Consider the following 22,014-nt stretch of genomic DNA (forward strand, 5'->3'; position numbering starts at 1 on the left):
TTTCGGCTTTCTGACCGATCATTGCCCAGTAGAAGTCCTGTTCCATCTTTATAAGAGCCCGTCTCATGCTTGTTCTTGCTACTCTCGCCTTGCATCCCAACCCCCGCTCATGCTTCGGGATTAGGCTTTCTGCTGAACTGCATTTGTCCGCCGTCTTGGACAACCCTTTTCCTTTTCTCTCACTGCTTCTTTTACTGGTATGTGTGCTTTTGATCCTTTTCCCCCCCCGTTTGTTTCTTGTTCGAATGCCCTTCTCAGACTTTCACTTTCAGCCCTTTGAAAATATGGTTCTGGCCCAACTACTAGTCTACAGGGACCATTCCTCTAATCTCTGCCTCACCTCGACTTAACTGCTGATGTTCCCTAGGATAACCACATGTGCCCTCCCCCCCACCCCTGCCTCGTCTTTCCTTACGAGGGCACTCAAACCTCAATGGTTTCTATTCTCCTCCTTATTGTGCAATGGAGGCCCAGCGTCCACTTGATAAAGGTGTCCTAGTACACTAAAGCCAGCTTCTCAGATCCATGCACCACACATATATGTTCTAACTGCATTTTGCTCTATTTATTCCTTACATTAAATAGACCCTCATGCTTTGGAGAGCATTCTTTATAATTACTAGGGTATTTATTGAGCACTGACCTAGCTTCGGGAAGCAACAGAGCACTTTACAATCGTAGGGGCAAGAACACAGTGAAGGAAGCAGAGAAACAGGAAGCTAAGAACAGGGGTGGGAGGGCAGGCAATTTCACAGCAAGTGATCTACAAGCAACCAGGGGAGGAAACAGCGGGGAGCAGATCACCCAGTCTCAGGTAGGGCAGCGAGTGTAGAATGTGTGAAAATAGGCGTTAGGGAGAAACCATTCCTTGAAGATTAAGTTTTTGAGCTCCTTCCTGAACTATAAAAGCGAGCACGTGTGTCTGATGTTGACGGGGAGGAGGTTCCAGAGTCTTGGGGCGTAGCAGAGAAGGCCTGTCTTCTGGTACTTTCCTTTCTGCACCAGGGGAGTTAAAGTCTACAACTTACATCCTGACATTATTACCCGCGTAAGGTAATTTCATGTTTTCCACAAGGTGTTTAAATCCCTGTTATGTTGCTGCTGTGCCTCCTCGTGCAGGGATCTGATATTATTCAACATGCGGTTAGCATAAGTAAGTAAAACTAATTACATAAACAGGAAAGGGCATTCTGGGCTTGTAGACTGACGACGATCAGGTTTAGAAGGTGCCGTGGATGGTCGTCTGTGGTACAGACCATCTATTAAGAGTGCAGCGGGTTTAACTTTGAGTTTTAGATATTATATTTAAAGGAAGAATTAGGTGCTTCGTTGCAGGTTTTTGGAAGGTTAGCGAGGTAGGTGTGGCTTAGAGATGTTGTCTTGGGCGGCTGCGTTTCAGAACAACGGTCTTCCAATTTGCTAGGATTATGCTATGGGATAGGTAGATTCACATGGTCGATTTTGGCTATGATGGTAAGTTTGCTTGAGGGTTCTCCCTGATACCTATATGCAGTACCTTTTGCGAAGCAGAGGGACTTGCATAGGATTTTGTAGAATACCGGCGTTTAGTCACGCAAACTGTCAAAATATGACCTAATGCTTATTATTAGCAATACTTCTAAGCACACAAAGACATAATAGACGCCTATCTTGATGAATATTTTATTTCCTAGCACAGAAATATTGAAAACAGGTACACATAAATGTCACATCACAAGAAAACATTGAAGTGAAAACAGAAGCGATAGTGTGCTTGTGCACAAATCTATTTACAAAGTAAAACAGGCAGTCTGTTAAAGTGCATGTCGCAATCATAGTTATGTGGCCTACAGCTCACTAAATCTCCATATGAGAAAGTCTAACTATCCCTCAATTGTTTGTACTTTTTCTATCTAGAAAAGGGGAGAAGAGATATCCCTTGACTGACTTACTACTTTCCTATATTTAATGGTAAAAACACTTCAGGAAGTTTTTTTTCTTTCTATTCCTTCCTTTTCGGTGTGCAACAAACATTTTCTGCAGTAAACTACTTGTTAAAAAGATTTTTTTCTCCCATACTCTCGATCAATTCGAGCCACTCAGAATGATTGAGAACTTCCTGAAGTGTTTTTACCGTTAGATATAGGAAAGTAGTGAGTCAGTCAACGGACAACCTCTTCTCTATCCCCTTGTCTAGATAGGCGGCACCTAGGAAAATTACAAACAATTGAGGGATAGTTAAACTTTCTGATAGGGAGACTTAGTGAGCTGTAGGCCACTGTAGATATAGAACAGAATAGAATCTCAAAAAACATCTCCTTGTGTTGTGTTGTGTTAAAGACTGTGGGCATCAGGTAGAAGTTGCTGCTCTTTAGCCCTTGTCTATGACAGTGTATTTTGCAATCATAATTATACAAGTAATTTGCAATGTTGCACACCTTATAGGCAGGTTAATAATGGTTGGTTGCAAGAATCGGTAACCTGTCAGGCTGCCTGCCTCAGGTTTCCTACTTGAGTAACAGAGGTCTAAGGCAATACAACAATGTAAACAGCAAGGAAAGTGTCCAAGCAGGGACTCAATTTAGTGATACTACCCTTAAGGGGCTCTTATCCCCAAGCACTTGTGATCATATTCAGAATGTTCATTATATGTACTAGAATGTAAGAGTCATAAGTCACATAGTGCGTTTAACTCTCTGTATTTTGCTATTGCCTTATTTTATAGCAGCAACGAATTGTGGCTCTCCAGAGGTTTTGGTCTAGGACTCCAGTCACCACCCCCAATCATTGACTGTACTGGCTAGGGCTGATGGGAGTTGTAGTCCAAATCCTTGCCCTAGCAGCTTGGTTAGGACTAGAAAGAAAGAGATAAAGAAGAAAAGTCTACATGAGATATTTTATTGACAAGCGTGAAGAATTAAAAAAAAAAAAGCTGTTTGGATACTGTCGAACAAGACTCATGATAATCAGAGCAAGCGAGAAAATATCCATTTCCCACACCGTACCCTACCGTTGATGAGGTAGTAGTCCAGACAAAGAGTGGGCCTGATGGAGAACTTCCTGAATCTATAGCATAGAGTGAATGATTACAAAGTATCTTTATGAAGCGGAGAGAGAAATAGGAGTGAGATTCAACAGGGTGTGGGGAAAATGTCCATCAAACTAGAAAGAGTGCATAGAGCAGTCGGAAGAAACCTGCCGCTTTCCAGATGTTTTGGAGTATAACTCCCATGATCCCCAACCATTGACTGGGCTGGCTAGGACTCATGGGAGTTGTAGGCCAAATTATATAAAGATCCACAGCTTGCCTAATGTGGAGCGTAGTTGTAGTATCGTACCACTGTGAAGAGGAGCATTGCAAAACCAACACCATGGTTGCGAGTGAGCCGTCCCCACCAATGAAGAGCTTTGGAAGAACTGTCAGGTTAAAGAGGATGAATTTCAGTTAGAAATAGAGCATCTGGCTTAGGTCAAGAAGAGAGGTTTCTTCACTGCCATGATGGAGGGGAGAACTTTTCAACAACTTCCAGAGTTGGAAGAAAGAGCTGTCAATCTAACACCAGGATTGTGGCAATAGCTTTGTAGCAAATGCCAACCGTTAGAGAAGCACCAATTATCCAGTCGACTGATTTAGTGAAGAAGTCAAGAGCAACATTTAAGGTTGGAGGGAAAAGCTATTAAACCACTTCCTGTGTGGAATGGAGGCCAGGGGAAATCATTGCAAGTTGATCTATAAATTCACTGTCATATCCAGAAAATCAGACAAACTAGGACTAGGATGCCAAGAAGGTCCATAAACCACTATTGAACAAAGAGATATTAACCAGTTTCAGACTAAACAGAAGAGAGTAAAAGCTGCAATCAGAACATGGAAAATAGCATTCAAACTTTCAGAGGATTGCGGCAGAATTTGAGTTAAGATGCCGAGATGAAAGAGTTCCACTGAACCCAATACACAAAGAAATAAATGATGATCACGGAGTCTAAACTATGTGCAGAAAGGCCATCAAGAATCATTGGAAGGTGACTAAACAAAATGAATGGAGGCAACCTACCGAGCCCGAAGCGCTCAGATAGGCAAAGCACAATGAAACAGCATTTGTGCTACTTTACTGATGTCAAGAAAAGGTTGCTCAACAGCAATCAATGAAAGCAGAAAAAGTGCAGAAGTGTGGATTTCCAAAGAGACGCAAGAGAAAAACACAGAGTTACCAACTGCTGAGAAAGGGAATGACCTATTATTGACAAGACATATTTTCCCCAGTAGAGAGAGGGATGTGAAACCACTACCGCAGGAGGTAAGACAATACTGACAGGGTTAGGGACTCAAAAAGGGATAAAGTACAGACGAAAGAGCAACAAGAGAAATGGATTAAGGGGGCAGCTTATTGTGGTCAGAGCATCACAGGTGGTAGCTGTCCGTTTTCCCTGATAGGATTAATCTTCTGGCTTACGCGTCAAGCAGAGAGATCATATTATCTCTGTCGATAGATGGGCAAAGACTCTACAAGTATCAGGAACTCTTGATATTCCATATGGCATAAAAAGGCAGAATGCTATTGATTGGGCAGGTGTGACTCATCCACGGTTAATACTTTTCATTAAGTTCCTCAGTTTTGCTTTATGGCCCGACGGTGCACAAACCACTCCAACAACTTTAATTCTGTTTGGATCCCAGACACAGTCCTGCTCTAATCCGTCCTCGACGACCCCCGAGCCAGGAAGTATCCAGGCCGTGTCATAGCCGTTGTTGTGCCAGGTTTTCTGAAGCGGGTGTCCCCATTGGTCTATCTTCTTGGCTTTGCCTACGTTGATTCTCAGTTTCAAAACTACATGCGGAGGCTCTTTGTCTAAAAAGGGCACCCTAGCTTTCTCAATGTCTCTGTGGACGTAGACCCCTCGTCCCAGCACGCCATCTTGCGATGGGCTGAACCCATTCAGTAGGATGGATTCGGCCCCTTCGAGCGTGGTCCCGTGGTACATTACGTAGATCTTGCCAATGATGGGGTCTTTGTGTGGCTTCAGGCCAGTTTCTTGAAAGAACGGCAAACCCTCCTCTGCCCAGATGTTTGGTGCTTCGGGTTTATCTGTGTAGAAAAACTTCATTGTGCTCCCAATGGCCTGAAAAACACTGAAAAGAGTTGCATTTAACAACAGAAGGAATCCACATCTTTATAATGTTCACACCGTGTCGGCTCCAAGTACACAACACAACTCAGTGCCTCCTAATTTAGATAAATGTATTCATAATGCTATAGAAACCTAATAAGCAAATTGATCTTCACCAACATGGACTATCATGGAACATACACAAACACACACAAGCACTGCAGATGATCACTAGAGAAGCCTACAACATGGTTAAGAGCGGCCATTGTTTCACATCAGCACAGGCACAACAAAGGATTGATGACAGGTCATTACAACCCTCAGGAAGAGAACCCCGATCATTCGACTTGGCAGGGACCCTTCAGAAAATGCCCGTGCTTACCAAAGAATGCCCTCAACACCACCCACCTATCGTTCAGAACATTTATTGAAGATGGGGGTCATAGGGCATTGCATTCTGGGATACCTAATCCTGAATGTGAAGCCTGTGATGCAGGGAGGATCGTACTGGGCTCACTATGACTCCTGACCCTTGCTTTGAATTGGCATCCTACATACAGGAAGGGCAGTTTGGCGGTGTGACCAAAAACAATGGTAATGCAGAGATAACGAAGTTACCACTGCATTACCTCCACATGATCACACCACCGAACTGCGGGTTTGGAGGGAAGGTGGGGGAAAAACCACCAGCAGAATGCTGGAGGTTATTCCTCCACTTTACAGCCCAAAAAAGGCCAAGAATCGGTGGAATTACCTGCCTGCAGAATTACCACATGTGGTAATTCTTCCAAAATCCCCATGGAGTCCTAAGGATTCCAATAAATTGGGACTAACACCGCCTACCACCACTTGTAATCCAGCGCTAATCCCGCAGGACCAAGTGGTGGAAACGGTAAATCCCTTTAGTGGAAAAAAATAGACAAGATTTACTTCTGCGATACCCCCAAACTTGTAATGAGGCCCACAGTGCCTTACAGAGAATTAAGTGCCATCAAAACAAGTTAGCACAACATAAAAATACCTCAATATACATTATATCCCATAGTGAACAATAAATAATCAAACTACATAAAGACAGCTGCTTATCAAAAGAGTTAACTAGATTCTACATGCATATGGTAGCTGATAGCGACCCTGTACTTATGGCATGGATGGGTTCTTCCTACGAAGAGCACATTGTTGAGAGGCTTATAACTCTGGCACTGTTCGACAGATTTCTATGCCACTTAAACGAAATACATACATCCAACTCTGGATTTTTGTGAGCATCTATCAAGGAAAGGAAATTTATGGGGGGGAGCAAAACGTATGTTTTCTCATTCATTTTCCATAAGTGAAAATGTGTTCTCACCTGCGGCCTGAACCGATGGATGGATCGGTGCCACACTTTTGCAAGAAGGCGGCTTCTGTCACGTAAGCCTGCTTCTGAACTTTAGGGGTAAATCCTTGCAGCAGTTTGTTTTTAATCTGGCCAAAAGAAATGTTGCCGATATCAGGGTTCATCTGAGGAACCACACGTCTACTTTCATGGAGGCGATTGGCCAATGTGATTTGCAGGCAGAGACCAATGAGTCCAGGAAGGTTTGTATGGGACAGTTGGAGTGCACAGGTGAAAAATAAGCAGTCTGATTGATTTGGGGCCTAAAAAGCGGTGGCTGTTAGCCGCACTGCAAACATGTTGAAAGGGGGCTGACCACAGCCTCTTGGGTCCCTCCTAGTCCCTAGGTAAGGCCAAAGGGCTCACATAGGGATGCAATATGCTCCCAAAAAGGGGGAAACAGTTTATGTAAAGAGGTCACCGGCCCAGACTGTGTGCTTTCAGTAGCCCAAGGGTTGGGTCTATGAGTCAGCCTGTGGACCATGTCCAGGGGCTAGTAGAAGACCACAAACACAGCAGTGATACCCCAGTGCCCAGGGAATAGAGAAAGGTGGCACATCCTGGGCAGTGTGACTTTGAGTGGGTCACCAAATCTGCAGGCTTTAGTGATAAGGTCTTAGCCCCATACCTATAGATTAACAAGCTAAATTCAAGCAATAAGAGTGACTGTTCTTATAACCCAAAGATAGTTCTTGGCTTAAGAGGGGAATTTCGGCAGGCAAAAAGGTCTCACAAGGTGACAAGACCAAAGGTCACATTTTAAAAAAAGGGGTTAACCGGTTAGTGTGACCAAAACGCTACTCCCTTATATTTTTATGATTGTTCCCTAAAACACTTTATCATGGTCAAATTATCAAGAGTTATTTTTAAGAGATATTTGCAACAAACACAAAGTTCAAACACAAATCTCAGTATGCTTAGTCTTTGTTCATATACGATTTCCTTTTTAATGGTTAGCCAAAGTGAGTTTCGACCTGAATCCGGTCTTCTTCAGGGCTTATCCAAAAATAAATCCTTGGCCGCTAACCAAATCCACACTTCATCAATAACGGTTAATCCATGGCAAATTAAGCTCTTAAGGTAGGGTATACTGTTTTCCCAAAACTCCAATGTCCTCCCGGCTAATTCATAAACTTCCCAAAAAATTGTGACCTCTGTTATTGTTAGGTAAGTTCACAAGAAGAATTCAAAAGATATCAGTCTAGTTGATTTATGGAGCGCCTACCATCCATCCATGACAATTACAAACATTGCAGCGTTCCATGCACTTCAAAGCAATGCTTTAGTGATAGCCCATGCAGCCGGCCCGGCTACAGAGGATGCCTGAAGTATGGCCAGAGGCTATATGCTCCAGACAAGCTAGTCAATAAGCATGGCCAGTGGCCCCTTCGCTGGCCTTTTGGGAGCCATCAGCATGGTCGAGGGCCATGTCATGGGAAAAGTGGCCACTGGTCATGGCTATAGGCCCCGGCTAGTTCCGGATGGACCTGCAATCGGAGAAAAGGGTCCAGTGGTTTTAGGCACAGGCCAGATCCACTAACCATCTCTGATTGCTTGTTGGGGCCAAGGACATGGCCAAGGCCTGTAGCCTGCAGACTTACAAAAGGGGCAAAGTGGACCCTTTGGTTTGTTGGGTCCTGTGGCACCACTGCGGGACATACCTCTACCAAAGAAGCGACGGGTCATAGCCAAGGGCCATGTTTAGTGGCCTGTGGAATTACAATGGCGGCAAAGTGGACACTTTGGGTGGATTGAGGGCCCCAGTGCCAAACCCAAAGGCCATGCTCCAAACAAAATGGTCAGTAGCCATGGCTAGTGGCCCTTTGGCCACACAGTGGAGGCAAGTTGGCTACGGGGCCTGTGGCTACATTGAGTGACTTGGCAGGTCCTGGGGCATGGCCAGAGGCCATGCACTGGGTTAAGCCCCACTGATCAGGCCCATGGCATCTCACATGGTGGCAATTAATGACATACAAAATAATCCTTACAGGATGTGTTTTATGTTGGCCCTGAAATGAATTTAAAGTGAACATGACCATCTGGGATACGCTTGTTCTCCGTAGCTGTTTTTGTACATGATGTCCTGCAGTAACTGTGGCTATACGCATGTCACTCATGTTGAGAACTGCATGAAGGCGGCCAGGTAATGGTTCTATTGGGGCTGTGGTGGCTGAGTAGCTGTCGCTTAATTAACAATAAATGGTGAATTTGTGGGGTTGTTGTTGTTTTGTGCTGCAACCATAACATCTCTTTAATGTTTTTCTTCCACTAATTCTGAATGTTTACTTTAAGGTTAACATAACCATAGCGTCCCCTTTTGCTCACAGAGCAAAACAACAAAGCCCCATATAGTTACCTGTTAATGGTTCCTAAAGCAAGCATAACTTGGCCACCGCCAGGCACAGCTACTGTGCTCATGGACATGAAAAATTGGCTATTGAAAATAATCTCAATAGTCCACTGACTTGGGCTTTGTTTTGTGCTAGCCCTCAAGTGAAATGTAAAGGGGTGCTACCGTTTTCCCCAACTCTTATTGTTCCGTATGTCCTGTGTTCCATGGGCAGTGGTCAAAGTTGGCGGGAGCGGTGCTCCTCTACATTTTTTAGGTTTTACTGTTCCGATACTTTGATTTTAAAAAGAAACCTTTCCAGAATGGTTTAGTTTTAAAAATAAATGTGTAGGAAGAAGTTGAAACGTGCACCGCAATGCACTGCACTCAACTTTTCTTTAAACAGCACCTGTGTTTGTTTGGGGATTTGGATTGCGGGTGGGTGGGGGCGTGGCAACGGGGTTTGTGGGGAGCATGGACCGACCAACAGGGAACATAGTTCTACCACTTCTTTGCGTACACTTCAACCACTTCCAACAACATTATAAATAAACAAACCAAACCACTGCATACATCTCATTTGTTATGGCGTGTGTTGCAATCACGAGCAGTGCGCGTCAGTGGTTGAACCAACACTGGTGAATTTGTGAGGCTTTAAAGATTTATGTTCTGTTCATAACATCCCCTTAATGTTTTTTCCCTGGATTTAAAATTTTCGCCTGAAGGAGGGAGAGACCAACAGCAATTACCCTGCCAACCAGCGTCTCGCTGACACACCCGCCACCAAGAGGAAGGTAATACTCCTGCCTGGGGGAGTGTGGCTCAGACACCATGACACCAATGTCTCACCACCCCTGCCAACACCCAAAAGGATTCCCGCATTGCGCAGCCTGTCTGTGGCGCAGCCTAGACGCCCTGCTAACCGCGTCTTGCTGCCTGCACCAACATCAAAGGGACTACGCCAATGTGGCCCCCGGTATCCTGGATGTGGCTTAGCCGGCTGCTGAACTGCGCTATCGACTGTCCTGAACTGATACTGGCGCAGGTTTGAATTGGCTGCTTGCAGCCCCGCAAAATTCTTAAAGAGGACTCAGTAAACTTGTATTTTGAAGCTGTGAGCCTGCATGTTATTTCCATGTTTCAAGTGGTCTCAGTAAGGATATCTATGTGAAGCTGTGCTCCTGCAGATTGTCGGTATGTTTTGAGCAGTGCCAGTAGTAGGCAATAGTGTCATTCAGTGGTTGAAGTTCCACACACCCCAGGTTAATAAAGGGTCTCTGCGGTAGAACTGCCACCATATCATAGCAGTTCGCCAACCACGACTGTCACCTGCTGAGTATGTGTAGAATATGTCTTATATGTCTGCAACTACCCGTATGTATCATTGGTCTATCCTACGATTCGTCTACCCTACATTTCCCAAGTGGTATAAGCATTGTCGTTCTGTGACAGGGGTGGCAGTTTATGTTTCAGTAACATTTGTCTTTGTTCGTTATGAAAAAGTGTGTTATGTGTGGGTCCCTCCCAAGTGTATTTCCCTTTTAAGACGGGCCATGACTGTGTCATGACCCAACCTAATAAAAGGAGCTCCTGCATGGACGTGCTTCAGAACGGCTGCAGACGCCAACAATGGAAGTCATGTGTCCGACTCTCATTTCGGGCCTGCAGGCCCACACTGTGTGAACACGGTCCGACAGGTCGCTGCTGGTCTGGGCCCCCCTGGTCACCCTCCAGCCAGGATGCTCCCGGCATCCACAGTGCCCCCGGCACCCCAGGCCCATGCCCCCACGGGCCACCAGGGTCCCGCCCTACAACCACTGCAAGTCTGGGTGATCCCGGCAATCTACCAAGGTGCTGGCACCCCCAGCAATTGTGAGGCCGCCATGCATCCACCGCCGGCCGCACAATAACTATAAGGACCCTTTACCCAATGTTTCAGTTTACAATTAAGAAAGCAGCACATCTTAGCTTGCTAAATATGCATAGAGCAGTGGTCTTCAAACTGTTGGGCTGGTCTGCCCCGGGGTCCTGAAGGATGGCCAGGGTGGGCATCAGGCTCTTCCTACAGGGAGCACGGTGACTACTTGCAATAGAAAATATAAGCAGATAGGGCATCTAAGGGGGCTATTTTTACTCAAGGGGGCTCATCATAAAAACGTTTGAATGCCACTGGCATAAAGTAAGCCAAGAAGTTGACCTGTAATATGTAAAATCTCCAACCAAGCCTAGGGAATTACATGAAATAAGGAAATTGCTGTCCATCTCACCGGTCCATCATCCCTTGACTCAGGAGTTGCAGCCATCACAGTTCCAACTGCAGACATCCCAGGTCAAGGGTCTGTAACCGTTGGCTCTCCTGATGTGGTGGACTACAAATGCCATGATCTCTCACCATTGACTCTACTGATAGGGCTGTTGGGATTTGTAGTCCATCTGGAGAGTCAAAGATTGCAGACCCCTGTCCTAGGTACACACGGAGTCAAAGTTTGCTGGTTAATACAGGTAAACAGAGATAACAAGGAGAATATATGCCCCCAAGGTGAACCTTTTCACCAAAGTCTTCACAAATGTATAGATGAAAGCTGGGAACTAAAAGCAAGCCCTAGCATTTCATTTAGAATAAGCCTTTCATGTTGAGAGCAGCACAATAATGGGTATCTAGATGGCCCCAGTGATTGCCAAATGAATTGGCCCAACACTTACAATTCTAAAAAATAGAATTCTGTGGATTCTGACAAAAAATACCATTGCCCGATTCTCAAAGATTCGAACTGGGGCAAATGAGAGATGCCATGAGCGAATGTTTGAGAATCATTGCACATGAGAATCTCAGGGATGCTCCAGGTCACACCAGATTCCCTCCAGCTTCAGCCTTTGTGCATGGGGTATAAGGCAACAGGTGTAAATCAGAATTTCCCACAAGCCTCTTTGATTTGCTCCAGTGCAGATCTTTGAGAATCTGTGCATGGGGTATAAGGCAACAGGTGTAAATCAGAATTACCCATAGGCCTCTCTGATTTGCTCCAGTGCAGATCTTTGAGAATCGGGGACCATATTTGCCATCAGCTAAGGTCTGCTTTCAGAGTGGTGGCGGATATGGTTGACTTTAAATTGGCATGTCTCCCCATCAGAGTGCTGTGGTCACTGCGAGCCTAACACCTTGAAAACTTGCTCATTCTTTAAAATCCTCCTACACTGGCTTTACTTCTACCCCTCCCTTTAAACTCTCCACTGAGGAGAAGCACAAGGTTTTGAAGTACAGGCCTCAGAACCGTGGAATAATTTAGCTGCGACAATAAGAGAGCAAGAGAACACCCACAGTTGTAGAACGTATTTCCTTTGTGATGTCCCATTCAGTCGCGCGCTGTGGCTGTTCCTCCATCCCACGTGTTAATACTGCTTACAGGGGATTTATTCTGTGAGCCACACACTATTGACATGTGCTTGCACAGTTATGATTAATCATTAGTAGTGGTCTGCAACCTGTGGCTATCCACACATTTTGAACGACAATTTCATTGATGCCTCACCAGTGACTGTGTGATCTAGGATTGATGGGAGTTGAAGTCCACAAGACCTAGAGAGCCAAAGGATGCAGATCCCTGAAGCAACCCATTATTTTAAAAAGGTACCACTATCATATTACTGGCAATATTTGATGACTGAGTGCAAAGTGAAAGTATGTGTGTATCTGATGATGGCTCAGGGGCAACGTGCTGGTCTTGAAAGCGAGACAACGCAGAGCAGCACGGGTTCGAAACACAGTCCTGCGCTTGGAGGCTCGTCTCTGGCATGAAATGCGATATAAGAACCCAATTTAATTTATTTTAGGTGCACTGCCTTCACCGCTACAGGCAAAACACGTGGCACCGGGAGTAGTCATTGTCCAATACTCCTAACTCCCCCCCCCCCCAGTAACCCTTGATCAAAACTCAGTGCTTCAGTGGGGGTTGGGGGGCACCCTATGAACTACCCCCCCACCCCAGGAGGGGGCACCCTATGAACTACCCCCCCCCCCCACCCAGGAGGAAACTCATGATACCTCTCCCTTTTCAGGGAGAAGTACTGCGTGGTTTGGCAGCCTCCCAATGCCTAAAAATGGTGGTGTTTTCCATCGCAGCTGTGACAGCCTCCGCTTGCAATGGAAACAATAATACTTTGGTGGCCGAGTCCACTGCATCATTTTGTTTAATTGGAAGTTTAATACGCCCACAATGCACTGTGCACGCGTGCCAAGCACCTGCAGCGCAATGGGGTATGTTACAGACATGACATGCTCACCTAAACCTATCGACTGTCCAAAGCGGAGGAAATCAGGTGTATTTGGTGGTTGAACTCATTGAAGGTTAGTCAATGGAAACAAATGCATTTTTTACTACAGGTAAATACTTGCCTAGGTGGGTGAAGTCTATGCACGACATGTGGTGTGATGGGAGGCTGAAAGGTGGGTCCAAATGCGGGTGAATTACAAGATAAGTGTATGGGATGGCAGGCTGTCTTTTCTTGCAGTCTCCTAAACATGGGTGACACGCAAACTTTTATGGGTGGGTTCCTCCGAGCCAGTTAAAAAGTTCCACCAGGCCTTTCTCTTCCCAAAATTTGGGAGCTTCAAGATTCTCTTCAGATGACTAACCAATGGAAGAAAAGAAAAGGAAGGACATTCTATGAAGATTTGATCTCTAAGCAAGGACTGCTTCCAGGATGTACATTTATAAAAAGGTCACATTTTTATTGAACGTTGCATGCCAAACTAAGTTCATAATTATTGGTAGTATGATCCAATTTAACGGCAGTCAATGTGCCTACCTCTGCCGGGATTCAAACCCTTGTCCTACAGGCTCAGCGCAAATGTCTTTGGCGAGTATTTAACTTGCTGAACTATAAATTCAAGCGTGCTGCACTCTCAAAATAATGCATTCAAGCGAGCTCTCCTACAAAATCTTTTCACCTTGGGAGAGCCGGTTGTTGGAGCAGATGGATTTTCTGAAGAGCACCAGAGCGGGGTACACTAGGGTCACATATAATGGGGACTGTGGGATTATACCTTCCTTTAAAACGGGTGTTTGCAACCTGTGTCACTCCAGATTTATTTAACTGTCTCCTGAGGATCCCTAGGGCTGATGGGATCCCTAGGGCTGATGGGAGTTGTAGTCCAAAACATCTAAAGAGCCAACAGTTGCAGACCTCTGTTTTAACAAAACTAACAGGGCAATTTTCCAGTGCAAGTACTGCTAGGTGCAGCACACGTACATATATTAAAATGGCCAGCCACTAAATGCCAATTAGTATGAACAAAAAAAATGTTTTAAAAAAAAAATACTGCTACTTCAAATTCACACAAAGGAGGCGTATTTCTGCTTTTTCCCAGTTTACCCCTTTTTAAGCCATGCATCAATGGGACTATCTGGCGTCTCCCCACCAACATGGTATTGCCCTAACACTTTAATTTCCACTAAAACGTGCTCACGTGTCACATACGTTTTAGCAAACACAGCATGGTGCCTCTGCCTAAGAGTACACTATTCTAGTGTGGTAAGCACTTTACTAATAAAATCCTCATCATTCCTGTTTAAAAATAGATTAATTTCAGTGCGGCATCCCCACAAATAAACAAACAAATAAGCAAGCGTGGAGGCCCCTCATTATAAAGAGCTCCATTAGCGTGTAGCAGTCGAATGCTAGGTTAGGTGCCCCCATACCAGATCAGGCATTGTCAAAGTAACAGTTTTGCTTTTGTGTAGGTATAGTAGAGATATTTGCCAGGCACTGCCATATTGGTACTACCTGGCCGTATGATGCCAACAGCTGAAAAATGGGGTGAGTAACTTGGCATGACAGTGCCTGGCAAATCCCTATAAAAAACCTAAAGCTTGTCTTTGACAATGCTTGTTTTTAACAAAAAATTAATATGAGTAGCAGATGTGAGGACACACATATTATTTGAAAAAAAGTGACTGAAGAGATATTTAGTTAAACCTTTTTATACACTAGGACAGACGTCTGCAACCCGTGTCTCTCCAAATGTTTTGGACTAAATCTCCCATGATCTCTCTGCACTGAATGTGCTGAGTCAGGGTGATGGCGTGTGTAGCCCAAAACTCCCCAGTCCCAAACGTTAATCTGGATTAGGAGCCGATATACAGTTGATATTAAACTATTACCTTTCTGAAAAGCGCTCAGCAATAATAACGGCAGTCCCATAAAAGCCCACAGAACGATGTTTATTGCAAGTAAAAGCTATCTGACAGAGATCCCAGTAGAGTGTGATCTGGACCGGGTCGGGGGGTGGGGGTTTGAAGAGCGGTAGTCGGTGGGAATATGGGGTTTACCATGGCGGTGGGTGGGTAAACACACCTCCCATCTCCCGCCTTTCTGTTTGCCTATGCTGTCTCTGTGCTCGTGGCGGGTTTAATGGGCCCGGAGATGGGGTGTGCCCTGCCCTGGAGCTCGCTACCGCAACTTCGCAGACCATAGCGGCCTAATTCACAGAGCGTTTTCTAGGCGGGTGTTGCCATCCTGCAACGCTTCTGGGAATTAGACCCAAAGGGCGAAACTTTGTTTGGAGTTGGCGTGGCCGGGTTCCCGGTGCCCCGCGCCACCCCCTCTCCCCATGCTCGCGTGGCCCCCGCCCCAGGCAGGCAGTTTCCAAGCCCTGAGAGCGCGCAGGACTCCCGAGGGAGCTCTTACCGGGCGGGCGGGCGGGCGATGCAGACTGCTCACTGATGACGCGCTGCCCTGGGAGTTATACCGAGGCCCGTCGCGAAGTTTCACTTTCGTTTCTCGCCTCAGCTGCCAACACCCGCCCAGGCCGCTGCCAGGAAGTGAGGGCGGGGGAGGAGGGTGGCTGACTGCACCCACTTTAGACAGCAAGGTGTTCTCTGAACGTGTCAGAATGTACACATTAAGGCGTGCCGTTTCAAAGAGGCCCCCACCAATGAGCCCAGTTGACAACATATTAAATGATTTTTTTATTGACACATATTCTCGACATTCTACCCGGTGTGTGTGTGTGTGTGTGTAGGGGTTGGGGCGGAGGGGGGGGGGGGTGTTGGGGGGGGACCAGTAGCAAACATGAACTGGAATTTTAGGTGCTTTCTGAGATGCATAGATTATGGGATCGCAGATTAAAACACCATTTCATCAGGACAAATCCGACTTTTTATCTAATTGTCCAACCACAGGGACAGCGAAAGGCACTGTTCACTCAGCAGAATTTAGAAGAAGTGACCTTCTAAATTACACGAAGCATTGTTTTGCTGGAGGTTTTAGCTAAACGAATGATAACATGCACAGGCACATGCACGGGTTCTCACTGCGGTTTCTATTTTCCTGAAACAGCTCTGGGACCTGGCAGCATACCTCCCGCTGCAACCTGGCAACACAGCTTCCTCTGTGTCCTGGCAACATAGCTCCCTCTGCGGCTTGGCAGCATAGTTCCCCCTGCGATCTGGCAGCATAGCTCCCTCAGCAAACTGGCAGCATAGCTCCCCCTGTGACCTGGCAGCATAGCTCCCTCTGCAACCTGGCAACATAGCTCCCACTGCAACCTGGTAGCATAGCTCCCTCTGCAACCTGGCAACAGAGCTCCCTCTGCAACCTGGCAGCATTACTCCCTCTGTGACCTGGCAGCATAGTTCCCCCTGCGATCTGGCAGCATAGCTCCCTCAGCAAACTGGCAACATAGCTCCCTCTGCGACCTGGCAGCATAGCTCGCTCTGTGACCTGGCAGCATAGTTCCCCCTGCGATCTGGCAGCATAGCTCCCTCAGCAAACTGGCAACATAGCTCCCTCTGCGACCTGGCAGCATAGCTCCCTCTGCACCCTGGCAACATAGCTCCCACTGCAACCTGGTAGCATAGCTCCATCTGTGACCTGGCAGCATAGCTCCCCCTGCAACGTGACAACACAGCTCCCACTGCAACCTGGCAACATAGCCCCCTCTGTGACCTGGCAGCATGGCTTCCTCTGTGACCTGGCAGCGTGGCTCAATCTGGGACCAGGCTGCATGGCTCCCTCTGTGACCCGCCAGGATAGCTCCCTCTGCGACCCGGCAGCATAGCTCCCTCTGGGACCTGGATGTCTAGTTCCCCTCCATTACAAGTCGTAGGTCCTACAAGAAATGTTAAAGCTCATAGTCCTCAGTTGTAGACAGACAGAACAAGCACATTAGCACTTTGTAGAGAGATTTAGAAGTGTCTACCCCCCAGAACCAATAGATTCACTCTGGGACAAATTAATGTGTGCAAGAAAAACAAGTTTAATTTTGTCCATTAGCAAATACCTTGATAGTGCTATTGAGACCATGTAAATTGCAGAGGATATCAAATTATTACAAGCTTTTAAGGATTCTTATTTATTTAAGACGGTTCTATTCATAATTTTTTTCTTTTTTCTTCTTTTTTGCCTATTCTTGTAAAACAATTGTGAGGAAGTGAATTATTGCTATACTGATTTGTATTATTTTAAGATGAGTTAATAAAGCATATAAGGTTGCAAAATGCAAACAAGTATACAATAACAATAAATAAAATAAATGAAGCCTTTTCAGCCTCCCCACACACGTTATGTTATGTTATGTTACTTTGCATTTATATAGCGCCTTATGTACCATTGGTATGATCACAAGGCGCTGGTAGTTTGAACGCCCTCGGGAGCCGTAGTTCAAATCAGTTGAGAGAGATAGAGCCATAAGGTGCTTGTGTGCACCGGGTATGTGTGCAGCAGGTGTGGCACTCGTATGATAGCTGTCTCTTAGTGGTAGGTGTGGTGGTTGGGAGATCAGGAGTATGTGTTCGTTCTGGCAGGGTGATACCAGACTGATTCTGGCTGCGTTAGGCCTGAGGATAACACCTAGGCTGGAGGGTGTGCAGCCAGCTGTGTTTAGTTAGGATGATGTGGAGCATGTGGCAAGTGTTGATATGAGAACAGCTATACCGAATGTGTCATAGTATCGCTCTGTTCTAGTTGAGTGGTGGTGTATAGAAGAGAGTAAGCGTGGTGATGTGATATGGTGGTTTTCATCGAGTGCACATCTGAACCATTTATTCTATTTGTTTTATTCACTCAGTCTGTTCAGTCTGCTTCGTCTGTTCAACTCCATTCGTTGAGTCCACGCCATCTGTAGTGACTACTCCATGCGTTCCATGCACTCCAACCGTTCCATGCACTCCAGCCGTTCCATGCACTTCAACCGTTCCATGTACTCCATCTGTTCCATGCACTCAACCGTTCCATGCATTTCAACCGTTCCATGCACTCCAACCGTTTCATACATTCCAACCGTTCCATGCACTCCAACCATTCTTGCACAATGTCCATTCCATGCCCTCTATCTGTTCCATGCATTCCATCCGTCGCATGTACTCCCTCAGTTCTATGCACGCATTCCTTCTGATCCATGCACTTCATCCGATCCATGCAATCCATCCGTTCCACCACTTCATCCGTTCCACCCACTTCATCCGTTCCACCCGATTCGTCCGTTCCAACCGCTTCCTCCGTTCCACCCACTTCATACGTTCCACCCACTTCATCCGTTCCACTAATTTCATCTGTTCTATCGGCTTCATCCTTCCACACACTTTATCCTTTCCTCACACTTCATCCTTTCCACACACTTCACCCTTTCCACACACTTCATCCTTTCTACACACTTCTTCCTTTTCACACACTTCTTCCTTTCCACACACATCATCCTTTCCGCACACGTCATCCTTTCCGCACATGTCACCCTTTCCACACTCTTCATCCGCTCTGCACACTCTTCATCCACTCCACACTCTTCATCCTTTCCACACACTTCAACCTTCCACACAGATCATCCTTTCCACACATTTCATCCTTTCCACCCACTTCATCCTTTCCACACATTTCATCCTTTCCACCCACTTCATTCTTTCCACACACTTCATCCTTTCCACACGCTTCATCCTTTCCACACACTTCATCCTTTCCGCACACTTCATCCTTTCCGCACACAGCATCCTTTCCGCACACTTCATCCTTTCCACATACGTCATCCTTTCCACACATTTCATCCGTTCCGCGTACTTAATCCGTTCCACACACTTCACCCGCTCCACACACTTCATCCACTCCGCACACTTCACCCTTTCACACACTTCATCCTTTCCACACACTTTGTCGTTTCCACAAACTTCATTCTTTCCACACACTTCATCCTTTCCACACACTTCATCCTTTTCACATACATCATCCTTTCAACATGCATCATCCTTTGAACATACATAATCCTTTCAACAGATGTCATCCGTTCCACACATTTCATCTGCTCCACACACTTCATCCGCTCCACCCACTTTATCGGCTCCACACTCTTCATCCGCTCTGCACTCTTCATCCGTTCCACCCACTTCACCCGTTCCACTATTTCATCTGTTCTATCGGCTTCATCCTTCGACACATTTCATCCTTTCCACACACTTCATTCTTTCCACACACTGCATCCTTTCCACACACTTCATCCTTTCCACACACTTCATCCTTTCTACACACTTCTTCCTTTTCACACACTTCTTCCTTTCCAAACACGTCATCTTTTCCGCACACGTCATCCTTTCCACACATGTCATCCTTTCGACACATTTCATCCGCTCCGCACACTTCATCCTCTCTGCACACTCTTCATCCGCTCCGCAGGCTCTTCATCCGCTCCACACTCTTCATCCTTTCCAAAAACATCCTCCTTTCCACACACTTCATCCTTCCACACACATCATCCTTTCCACACACTTCATCCTTTCCACCCACTTCATCCTTTCCACCCACTTCATCCTTTCCACACGCTTCATTCTTTCCACACACTGCATCCTTTCCACACACTTCATCCTTTGCACACACTTCATCCTTTCTACACACTTCTTCCTTTTCACACACTTCTTCCTTTCCAAACACATCATCCTTTCCGCACACGTCATCCTTTCCACACATGTCATCCTTTCGACACATTTCATCTGCTCCGCACACTTCATCCTCTCTGCACACTCTTCATCCGCTCCGCACGCTCTTCATCCGCTCCACACTCTTCATCCTTTCCAAAAACGTCATCCTTTCCACACACTTCATCCTTCCACACACAACATCTTTTCCACACACTTCATCCTTTCCACCCACTTCATCCTTTCCACACGCTTCATCCTTTCCACACGCTTCATCCTTTCAACACGCTTCATCCTTTCTGCACACTTCATCCTTTCAGCACATGTCCTCCTTTCCACACACGTCATCCTTTCCGCACACTTCTTCCTTTCCACACACTTCATCCTTTCCACACACTTCATCCTTTCCACACACTTCGTCCTTTCCACACATTTCATCCATTTCACACACTTCATCCTTTCCACACACTTCATCCTTTTCACATACGTCATCCTTTCAACATATGTAATCCTTTCAACAGATGTCATCCGTTCCACACATTTGATCTGCTCCACACACTTCATCCGCTCCACACACTTTATCCGCTCCATACTCTTAATCCGCTCCACACTCTTCATCCGCTCCACCCACTTCATCCGTTCCACCCACTTCATCGTTCCACCCCCTTCACCCATTCTACCCACTTCATCTGCTTTACCCACATCATCCATCGCAAGCACTACATCTGTCCCATGCACTCCATCCATCCCATGCACTCCATCCGTCCCATGTACTCCATCCGTCCCATGCACTCCTTCCGTCCCATGCACTCCATCCATGCCATGCACTTGATTCATCTGTTCCATTTGTTCCTTTAATTCCATGCACTCTGTCATTCAATGCCATCTATCCGTTCCATGCACTCTATCTATTCTGTGCACTCCATCCATATCATGTACTCATCCTTTCCATCCTCTTTTCCACTTTATTCCTCTCGTCCACTTCGTTCCTCTCGTCCATTTAATTCATTTCATCCATTTCCTTAATTTCATCCACTTCACTCCTTTAATCCAGTTTATTCCTTTCATCCACTTCACTACTTTCATCCACTTCACTCGTTCTATTCAGTTTATCCGTTTTAATTTACATTAGCGGTTATTAGTTTTCGATTTCTCGCTCGGATCATGATGCTGGATTGTTATTTATGGTATAGCGGATTTGGGCTAAGGTCATTGATTGCTGTTATCCAGTTTGAGCTAAGAGTCGATTTTAGGGGAAGAGCCATGTTTTCAGTAATTTGTGGAAAGACATGAAGTCCTTGGTGAGTCGGATGTGGGGTGGAAGTGTGTTGCACAGAGTGGGGGCCAGGGCTGAGAATGATGATCCACCTAACCTGACTGAGTTGGTTTTTGGTATGACTAGGAGGCCGGCAGAGCTTGATCTTGGCGTGCGTGGAGGATGGTGGGGTTTTAGTTTGTCTTGAAGATATTGAGGTCCGGTTTTATGCATTGCTCGGTGAGAGATGCATAAGGTTTTGAAGGTCACCCTTCGGGCAACCGGAAGCCAGTGCAGAGTTTTGAGGGCTGGGGAGATGTGATCTCTTGGGACAAGTGCTAGTAGCAGTTTGGCTGCAGCGTTTTGTGCTCTTTGTAGTTTAGTCAGTTGGTACGCGTGGATTCTGAGGTAGAGGGGGTTAGCATAGTCCAGTCTTGACATAACAATTGATTGGACCACAGAGAGTCTGTTGGGAAAGGAGACGTATGGAAAAATGCGCCTAAGAGTTTTAAGGTGGTAGTGGCAGGACTTGGTGACGTTGTTTACTTGGAGCGAGAGGGTTAGGTATGAGTCTAGGGTGCATCCAAGGTTTTTTACTGAATTTGAGGGTGTCAGGGAATTGCCCATGGCAGATGGCCAGGGTAGTGGGTGCGGAAGAAGTTTGGTGTTGCCACATACCATGATTTCAGTTTTGGAAGGGTTTAGCAAGAGGTAGTTTGTGGTCATCCAGTGATCTATGTCGAGGAGGCAGGAAGCAAGGTCGGGTTGGCAGTTGGGTTTTGAGTTCAGGAGTTTTAGGATTAGTTTTGTGTCATTGGCGTAGTTGTAGCACAGGATATTGTGCGAGTGGATTATTCGTGGGAGGGTGGACATATATAGGTTAAACAGGAGGGCTGATAGGTATGCTCCTTGTGGAACTCCAGTGTTGACTGGTCGGGCGTGGGACACATAAGTGGAGAGTAGGTTTATTTGGTTCCTATTGTTGAGGAAGGATGCTATCCATTTGAGAGCGTTTCCACGGATTCCCAGGGAGTGGTGGCGGTGAAGGAGGATTGAGTGGTTGATT

The 22,014-nt window shown here is 46.1% G+C and overlaps 1 long non-coding RNA gene across 1 annotated transcript; it reads right to left on the reverse strand.

Annotated features, from left to right (window-relative positions):
* Window positions 1-1,648: 1,648 nt before the first annotated feature.
* On the reverse strand, window positions 1,649-15,652 carry LOC138487735 (uncharacterized). The gene is made up of 2 exons (XR_011274533.1): window positions 15,483-15,652; window positions 1,649-5,110 (listed from the first exon to the last, which is right to left on the reverse strand). It is a non-coding gene; the product is annotated as an uncharacterized lncRNA (long non-coding RNA).
* Between the last annotated feature and the right edge of the window lie 6,362 nt (window positions 15,653-22,014).

The sequence above is a fragment of the Ambystoma mexicanum genome, chromosome 9 (assembly GCF_040938575.1).
Source record: "Ambystoma mexicanum isolate Mex_15411 chromosome 9, UKY_AmexF1_1, whole genome shotgun sequence".
Lineage (NCBI taxonomy): Eukaryota > Metazoa > Chordata > Amphibia > Caudata > Ambystomatidae > Ambystoma > Ambystoma mexicanum.